Source organism: Gallus gallus, chromosome 4 (assembly GCF_016699485.2).
Source record: "Gallus gallus isolate bGalGal1 chromosome 4, bGalGal1.mat.broiler.GRCg7b, whole genome shotgun sequence".
Taxonomy (NCBI): Eukaryota; Metazoa; Chordata; class Aves; order Galliformes; family Phasianidae; genus Gallus; species Gallus gallus.
Genome location: NC_052535.1, coordinates 67906768 through 67915022, shown reverse-complemented (window position 1 = coordinate 67915022; position 8255 = coordinate 67906768). Strand labels below are relative to the sequence as shown.

The 8255-nt window shown below is 59.4% G+C and overlaps 1 long non-coding RNA gene across 1 annotated transcript in view; it reads right to left on the bottom strand.

The window, feature by feature from the left end:
- Positions 1-3456: 3456 nt before the first annotated feature.
- Positions 3457-8255, bottom strand: part of LOC121110718 — a 6312-nt gene continuing 1513 nt past the window's right edge. The window contains exon 2 of the long non-coding RNA XR_005859614.2: positions 3457-3660. This is a non-coding gene — a long non-coding RNA (uncharacterized LOC121110718). The remainder of the gene's footprint in view (positions 3661-8255) is intronic.

Sequence of the window (8255 nt, the reverse complement as noted above, 5' to 3'; positions counted from 1 at the left end):
CTGCGGTCGGATGGAGCGACCCGAACTGTGAACGCACTCCTCAGCCCAAAGGACAGCGGGACACAGCCCCACGCATCAGCGTGCTCCCGCTGGGTCCAGATCCTGCCTCTGGAAATGACCCTGTTACTGTACGGCCCGGGGAAGCGAGAGCTAGCGGCTCCATTAAGGTGGCGAATGATATTCCCAGCGTTATTTTCGTTCTATAGGCCTCAATCACTGCCCAGGCCCTGCCTGCTCCCCCACTCCAGGCTGCGGCCGCCCCGTCGGGGCTCCGCTCCCAGCGCCGGTGCCGGGCTGCAGCGGGCACGGAGCGAGGCGGCAGCACCGCTGCCGGACCCATTCGGTGTTAATGGTCACAGAACCGCGAGAAGAACCGAGAGGAACGCGTTAAGGGGTCGGGAGCCCGGGTAGGGCTGGGCTTAAAACGAAAAGACAGAAAGGAAAAGGGAAAAAAATAATAAATAAATGAAGAGGGAAAGAGAAAAAAGGCAACGCACCGAACCCAAGTCTGTATTTTAACTTTTTTAATAATGATTTTTCCTGCGCTGTAAGCTTGCACCGAATCCTGGAGGAATTGCTAAATCAGATTAAGGTTATATTTTGCAACAGACTGGATGGAGCAATAAAGGAGAAAGCGCGGAAATGGGACTTCACCCATCAATTAGATCTCTATTAGCAGCCAATGCAGGCTTCACCACAGGAAATGTCACGTCCCGGCAGCAGCAGCTCTCGCTCCCGGGCCGCAGCCATCCCTCACGCTGCCGCGGGGCCTTTGTTGCGGGCGGAGGTGCGCGCCCCGAGCACCTGCTGCCCCGCGCCCGCGCAGGGTGCCCGCACCTGCGCAGCGCCCAGGAAACGCCGCCCGCGGAGGGAGGCTGCATGAATATGAAAAGGGCGATGGCAGTCATAACCGGGCAATTACCAACACAATGGGCAATATTTTGAATAGCGGGGCGGCTCATCTGCCGTCATAGATCATATCTGCCAAAGCCCTCCCCGCCGCTCCTTGGGGCTGGGGGAGCCAAAGTCCTCGGCGGAGCCCCGACGGTTCCTCCCCCGTTCGGAGCTGAGCTCGGGGCTGCTCCTTCCCCCCGCTCGGCTCCCGGCGAGGGGCCGTTCCCGCACTTCAGTCCCCCCCCTCCCTCGCGGAGCAAAGAAGGGAGGAGAAGAAAAACCCTCGAAACCGCCCCTCAGCGAGAAAGGTGCACCAGGGATGGAGCGACCGAGCAGGGGGAAGCGACGGCGGGATAAAGGGAGCTCTGTTGCCCCTCTCCTTGTTGTCCTCCCCTCTGCTCCATTCAGGCACCGAATTCAAATGGATATTTTCCAGCTCGACCCAGCTGAACGGGCGCTCAATGCCTGAAAGCTGCCGAGCTGCCGTCGCGGACATGCTCCGAGCCCGAGATTATAATTTTCATAATGCGCTTTTATGTCGCTGCCGCCCCCTCCGGTGAGCGGCCCGCAGAGCGCCTGAAAGGGGCTTTGAGAGCCCGGGGAGAGCTGCGAGCCCCCCGCCGGCCCCGGTGGCACCGCCCGCCCCGCGCCGGCCCCCCCCGGCCCTCAGGCACGGCCCCGCCCGGGCACCGCCCGCCTCGGGGAGCGCCCCGACGAGAGCTCAGCCGTGCGCTCCCATCGGCTGGGAAAGACACACGTATGTGTGCATTTTGCCGTGCCGGGGGGGGGGAGGAGGGAACGGACCCTCTTTTTCATGGGGAGTGCCGGTGTGTGGTCAGCGGCTGAGGCCGGGGGGCGGCACTCAGAGGTCACGGAGCTCCCCTCGGGGAAAGAGGGGAGCTCGGTCCCACGCGTGAGAGGCCGTGTGGGCACCGAGCGGCCCTCGGGGGAACCTGAGCTGCCGGGGGCACCGCTCGTGGGTGGCAGCGATGGGAGAGCCGCTGGCACGGGAAAGGGACGGGTGTGTCTGCACAGCGCTGGAGCTGGGAACGGGGCCCTTAAGCGTACGCCTGAGAGACTGAAAGAAGAGAGAAAGTGATAATAGTAATAATAAAAAGGGGAGGAAATGAAAATGAAAAAGGGGGAAAAGGGAAAAAGGAAAAAGAAGTAGAAAATGGAAAAAAAAATGAGAAAAAAATGAGGAAAAAAAGGGGGGAAGGGGGAGGGGAAGAAACCACGGAGCGCAGATTGGAGTCCCAGGGTTTCACTTCTGGCCACGAGCGAGGGGGCACAGAAGAAATGCGCTCCCTGCTCGCACGCTCTGATGCCCGATGGTTGTGTGGGGGCCGCTCCGGTCCCGCTGCCCGCAGACCCGCAGCTGCCTGAACGGGGCCCGGGGCTGCAGTGCCCGGCGCTGGGATGCGGGTTGGTTCGATGGAAGCCGGCTAAGCTCACAAACGCGACTGATCCCAGCAGCGGCCTTTATCCTACGACGGGAAGCACCTGCGCCGCGCGGGCCACGATCCATCAGCTCAGCTCTCAGCGGGCTGCGGCTTTCGAGACGGGAGGGGAGCAAAGCTCGTTCTCACCTCCCTTCTCCTCGCTCCGGGGACCGGGACCGGGACCGGGCCGCCCGCAGCAGGAGATGTGCAGTAGTGGTGGGAAGCGGCTCCGTGCCTCACTTTCCTTAACCTGAGCGCCCAGAGCGACGCCGGGAGGATGTCCTCCCCGAACGGCTGATGCCTTAGGGATGGTGATCAGAGTCAGGGAATGGCCTGGTTTGGAAGAGACCTTAGTATTCCAACTCCCTGCCGCGGACAGGGCTGCCACCTGCCAGGTCAGGATGCCCAGGGCTCCATCCAACCTGGCCTCGAACGTCTCCAGGGATGGGGCATCCACAGCTTCTCTGTGCCAGAGCCTCGCTGCCTTCTGAGGGAAAAAAATCCCTCCTAACATCCAACCCAAATCTCTCTCTCCTAGTTTAAAGCCATTCCACGAAAACGCCTCCGGCGTCATGGGCAGATAGAGACAGGACAAGGGGGAACGTTCTATCTCTATCTGGCCATGACGCTGGAGGTGTTTTCGTGTCACCGCTGTGCCAGGTGGGCAGCAGCCACCGAGGCCTCCCCGAGAGTTTTAGGCCGTGTCCCCATTTGGGTATAAGGCCGAGTCTCCGAGCCCAAGCCCACATCGAGCACACCCGGCAGAGCTCTCTCTCACCAGGAGCTCTCATCAGCAGAGCGGGGAGCTCAGTGAGCCCCTACTGACTGCTGAACCTTGGGACGGCAAAAATAACCCACAGCTCTGGGCTCTGAAAGACAGAAAAGAAGGAGGAAAAAAAAATAAAGAAACGAAACGAAAACAAAACAACGCCTTTTCTGTACTCTGGAAGGAGGGGGGGGGAAAAGCACTTCTTCGTAGCTCGGTGGGGAAAAAGGTCACGTTGCCATTGACAAGTATGTAAAGACATCTTCCAACCATGGGAAAACATGTATAAATTGTTTCGACTCACTGCATTCAAAACCAATGGAAGTGAATTACAAAACTGCACTTCTCGCATTGTTGGACTGAAAGGATATCTATTTATCATCTTATAAGACAGCTCGAGCGATCTTTATCTGCTTTGCCCACTTTCTGACCCAAATTCAGGGTTTTTATGGAAAATTGCAGTCAGTTTGATTGATGAAATCCAAAGATGTCTAAAATGGCACCAAAGATCTCCAACTGTGCAGACTCCAACCGAGGGCTTCAATGTTGGCATTGTTCCTACGAAAAAAGTCGAGAAAACGAGCAAAAGTTAGGGAATTCCTGTTAAAAAACTTCAAATTTCAATGAGCATCCCCAACCCATTATCCCTATTCATGGGGCGAACTGTGTGACCATAAAAGTATTTCCCACACGCTGCAAAACAACAACAAAACCCCCTCCGCTTTAAGCCGTGCAATAAACCTTCTTTGTACGACGCTGAATAACCCTCTGCGGAAACAAACCCGGGCGCTGCCCTCGGAGATGCGCGGAGTGCGGAGGGAACGGGGAGAGCACGGACCGAGTGCTTGGAGAGATGGAGGACGTACGCCTATATACGTGCGCGTGTGCGTACGTCTACGCATACACATACACGTGAAATCTGTTCCGTGCGCCCGAAAACGAGTCGGCCTTAATTTAGAACTCGGAGCTGCAATGGAGGTGGTTTAATGGAGATTTAATTTTTCCGAGGACCAAAGCTGGATGTCGGAGGGGTTCGGTTCGGTCCGGTCCGGCCTTCCCGCATCCCCTGCGCGGGTGCTGAGCGCGGTGCCCGGCCCTGTCCGGCCGCTGCTCGCTCTGATCCGGCTGCGTGCTCTCTGCCGGGGCCGCGCATTATTGCGGAACACTGTCACCTGCCTAATTGTTCTAAATGGCCACCTCCTATTATTAATAATAGCTGGAACGTGGCTCCCAGCCACGTTACCAAGGCCGGGGAGCTGATGAATGAAACCCCTACCAGGGAAAATCTTGGTGGCTGTCTTCTGTCGCGTTACCCGAGGGGGCCGACCATAAATCTTCCTTCATTTTAACCACGTTTACCCTCACCCTCCTCCGGGCTAGGACTGCTGCGCTCAGATTGCGCCGATGTGCCAGCGCCCCGCACCAGCTGCTCCTAACGACGGCCCCGTCGCTGTCAATTAAGGCGCTGAGGAGCGGGGCCGGCGGCTCTGGGGCAATCGCGGCAGCGCGGCCCCGGCAATTAGCATCCATTTCCAAGGGACCTCCGGGGCACAACGCGCAGGCAGGGGAGGACCGGCACGCCGGATCTGGAAACGTCGTGACACTGAGCAGGCCGCGAGCGGCCGGCCCGAGCTCCTCTCCTCGGAGCGCGTCTCCCCGGCCATGCCCTGCGCGGGGCGCGGGGGATAAAGGGCCGCATTCATTTCCCCGCGCGAGCGCGGCTTCCCCTCGGCGCTGCCCCTTTGTGCGGCGCCGTCCCTCCCGCAGCTGCAGGGCGCAGAGCTCCGCGCCGCTGCCCTTTGGCCCGGGCGGGGACGGGGCGGCCCCGATGCGCGCGGGTCAGGGCCGGGCGCAGCCCCGGGGCTCCGCGGAACAAAACCCGCGGGCAGCGCGGAGCCGGGGCGCGGGAGCGGCGGTGTTTGGCCAAGTCATTAGCGGCCGTAGCTAGGAGAGAGGCGGCGCGGGGCCGGGCCGCGGGCATATCGCAGCGCGGGGCTATGTGACCCCTCCAAGTTCAACAGCAGAGCAAACAGCGCATGCCGTGGGGACGGCAGTCAGCCGGGGGGGAACAAAAGGGGGGTAGAAAAACGTTCCGGTATTAAATATGGAAAAGGATGGGGACGGGGGCGGGGGTCAATGAAAGTCAACAAGAGAGCAGGCTTAATGACAGAGGGAATTTAATATCAAAAACAGATAAATCTGCGCGGAAGGCAGCTTCAGAATAGAGAAAGGGAGGCGGTGCCGGGGGCGGCATTCTCTGGGTGGGAGCGCCGGGCCGCTGACATCCAACGCGAAAGTTGGTGGGGAGCGACGGGTGGGACCCTCCATGCGGCTCCGCCGGGGGATCTCCGCCCGTCGCGAGAAACGGGCAAAGCGGCTCTGGGCGCTACGATGGGCAGCTCCCGTCCTCCCGACCCCGATGCCGCAGCCCGCTCCGTTCCGCTTCCCTGCCCCGCAGAGCTCCCCGAGGGCCCACGATTGCTTCCGTGCGCGCACGTCCCCATACGCAACCCCAAAACCACGGGCGCGGGGACGGTGACAGTCCACGAGCTCCGGGTCGCTGTGACGCGCGCGTCCACCGGCCTCTATCGCGACTCTCTGCGGGCTGTCGCGACATGAAAATGAATTTTTTCCACTTTCTACCGCAGGGAAGCGCCGGGCCGTGAGTGGGCGAAAAAAAAAGGGTCCGAGGGAGCGGACTCCGCTGCCGGCTCACGGGGTTCGAGGAGCCTGGCCGGGCCAGTTCGGGGAGCGCACGGACAGGAGGGAGGCGACAATTAAAAACCGAAGGGGAAAGGAAGAACCCCGCGCCCTGATCAATACGGCAGTGTTTCCGCGCTGGTTCAGGAGGTCACGCGGGCGTAGGCACAGCATGGAGAGTTATTTATGTCAAGTCGGGTTATTGTAAACGAAATCCAGCAAATTGCACATAAGCTCCTCGGGGCCGCCAGTGGGCTCGTGGGCAGAGGTCAGTGTCAGTCAGTCCGTCCGTCCCTCCGGAGACAGTCATTGTCCGGGGGCTGACACCGCGTCGGGGGCCATAGGCGGCTCCATCCATCTCCATCCAGTTAGCCACGGCGCCGGGACGGGGAGCGTCCGCGCACCGCACGGCTCCCACCGGCCGCCACGGGACGGGCCTGGTTGGGTTATGCCGTGCCAGGTTGTGCCGAGCCGAGCCGGGAGGAGCCGAGCCGAGCCAAGCCGAGCCGAGCCGAGCAGGGCCGGGCCGAGCCGGGCCGGGCCGAGCCGAGCCGAGCCGAGCCGAGCCGAGCCGAGCCGCCCCGCGCAGCCCATACTTTCCCGGCGGCCGGCACCGGCTTCGTCTCTATCGCTACCCCATAATCCCTTTATTAATAGGGAAATTCTTCCTTTCTGACAATTTAATAGTCCAAAGTAATCATCTGCGTGACATTGCCCATCCGTCTTCTCAAAAGAGAAAACAAAGGGGATGGTTTTGCCCTGGGTCTCTCCAGATCCTTTTCTATTTTGGGAAGCTCTCCCCACAATGGGGTCCTTATGAACCATAATGGTTATGTTTATGAAGCCAGCGATACCAGTGTATGAAGGCAATTTTATGCCTAATTTGAGAATGATGTAAGCACGGAGGGGACAAAGGGGGTTTGTGCCCAGCGCCGCGTCCCCGCCGAAGCGATCGCCCCAACCGCACCGCGCACCCCCGATTTTCGTACCGCGCCGCCCGCGGACGCGCAGCGCAGCGCACGGCCCGGTGGGGCGCGGGGTGAAGGCAACGCTGAACCCCTCTCCGAAGGGAACGGCGCGGGGGGCTGCGGGCGGCCCTCCCCGCTCCTATCCGAGGGGCCCTCACCTCTGGGAGGACTCCAATAACCGCGGCCCCGGCCCCGCTCGATTAAGGGATAATTTTTAATATATATGCAATAAATGTTCACTTTGTTAGATTGAATGACAGACAATAATATCGGCAAATCTTCATATCCATCCATTACCGGCAAACGAGCCGCACAAAGAACATATTTGCTTTTGATTAATTTATTTGCAGACTCCGCTTGATAAAGCAATAACGATTTGGTTAAACTTGACATTCGGTCTTCGGGGGGTTATCAGCCCAATTCTCTCTCGTTCGGGGGTGATAATAAAGCTGTTTAAACGGGATTAATTATTAATTGCTTGCAATTAATTTCCCCTCTTCCCCGCGCTGACAAACAATGCGCATCGCCGCTCCCAACAAAAGGCTGCGCCGGGGCACCCTCTGCCCGGCCGCGTCCGGCCGTCCCTCCGCAGCCCTCGGTGTGCCCCGGGCCGGGGTTGCAGGGGGGAGAGGAGCGGAGCCCGGAGGATGGGCAGCGCAGTGTGTTATATCTTCATCAAACTGTGAAAGCCCTCCCTGTGCTAATAGTCTGTCACAGCTCTCCAGAACACACACCGAGACCAAAGGCAGCCTCTGCCCCGCAGCCTGCCCCGTCCCTCCCCGGTCAGGAGGGCTTTCTGCGGGCAGCGGGGGGGTCCTGCGGCAGAACCCGGCCCCGCTCCCTGCCCGCTGCCGGGGCCAAACCAGAGCGGAAATTCCCGGCTCTCCGGGCACGGTGTGGGGCAGACGCGGGGAGACATAAGCCGGGACGCAGCGTGCTCCTCCAACAGCAGATATAGCTCTTTCCACGGGCGTTTCGTTAGGACATAGATGTATCTCAGGGTTTTTTTTTTTTTTTCCTCTTTATTTTTTCCCTTTTTTCTTCTCTCTTTTTTTTTTTTTCATTTCTTTCTTTTTATTATTATTATTTTTTATTATTTTTTATTTTGTTTTTCCCTGGGTATTCGCTTCTTCGCCTCTTTCAGCAGCGGGGTCCCCTCCTTCACACCTCTAAAACAAACCCCAATCCGAGCCGACGGGGCACCGGCGCAGTGCGTGCCCGCAGCCTCCGCCCGCTGCCCTCCGCCCCATCGGGGCTCGCCCGGTCCGTCCGCTGCTGCGGAGCCGCTCCGCGCCCGGGAGCGGTGCGAGGCGTAAAGCCGGTGCAGTGAAAGGCGTCGGCCTGACGGGTTTGTCGAGCAGAAGCCGTTGATATTATGTTGTCATTCATCTCTTTTAAAGTCCGAAGAAGCGCATTCATGAGATCGTTTCTTTATTTTTTGTTGCCTTTCTCCCCCTTTCTCGCCGTTTTAAAAACATCGCTTTC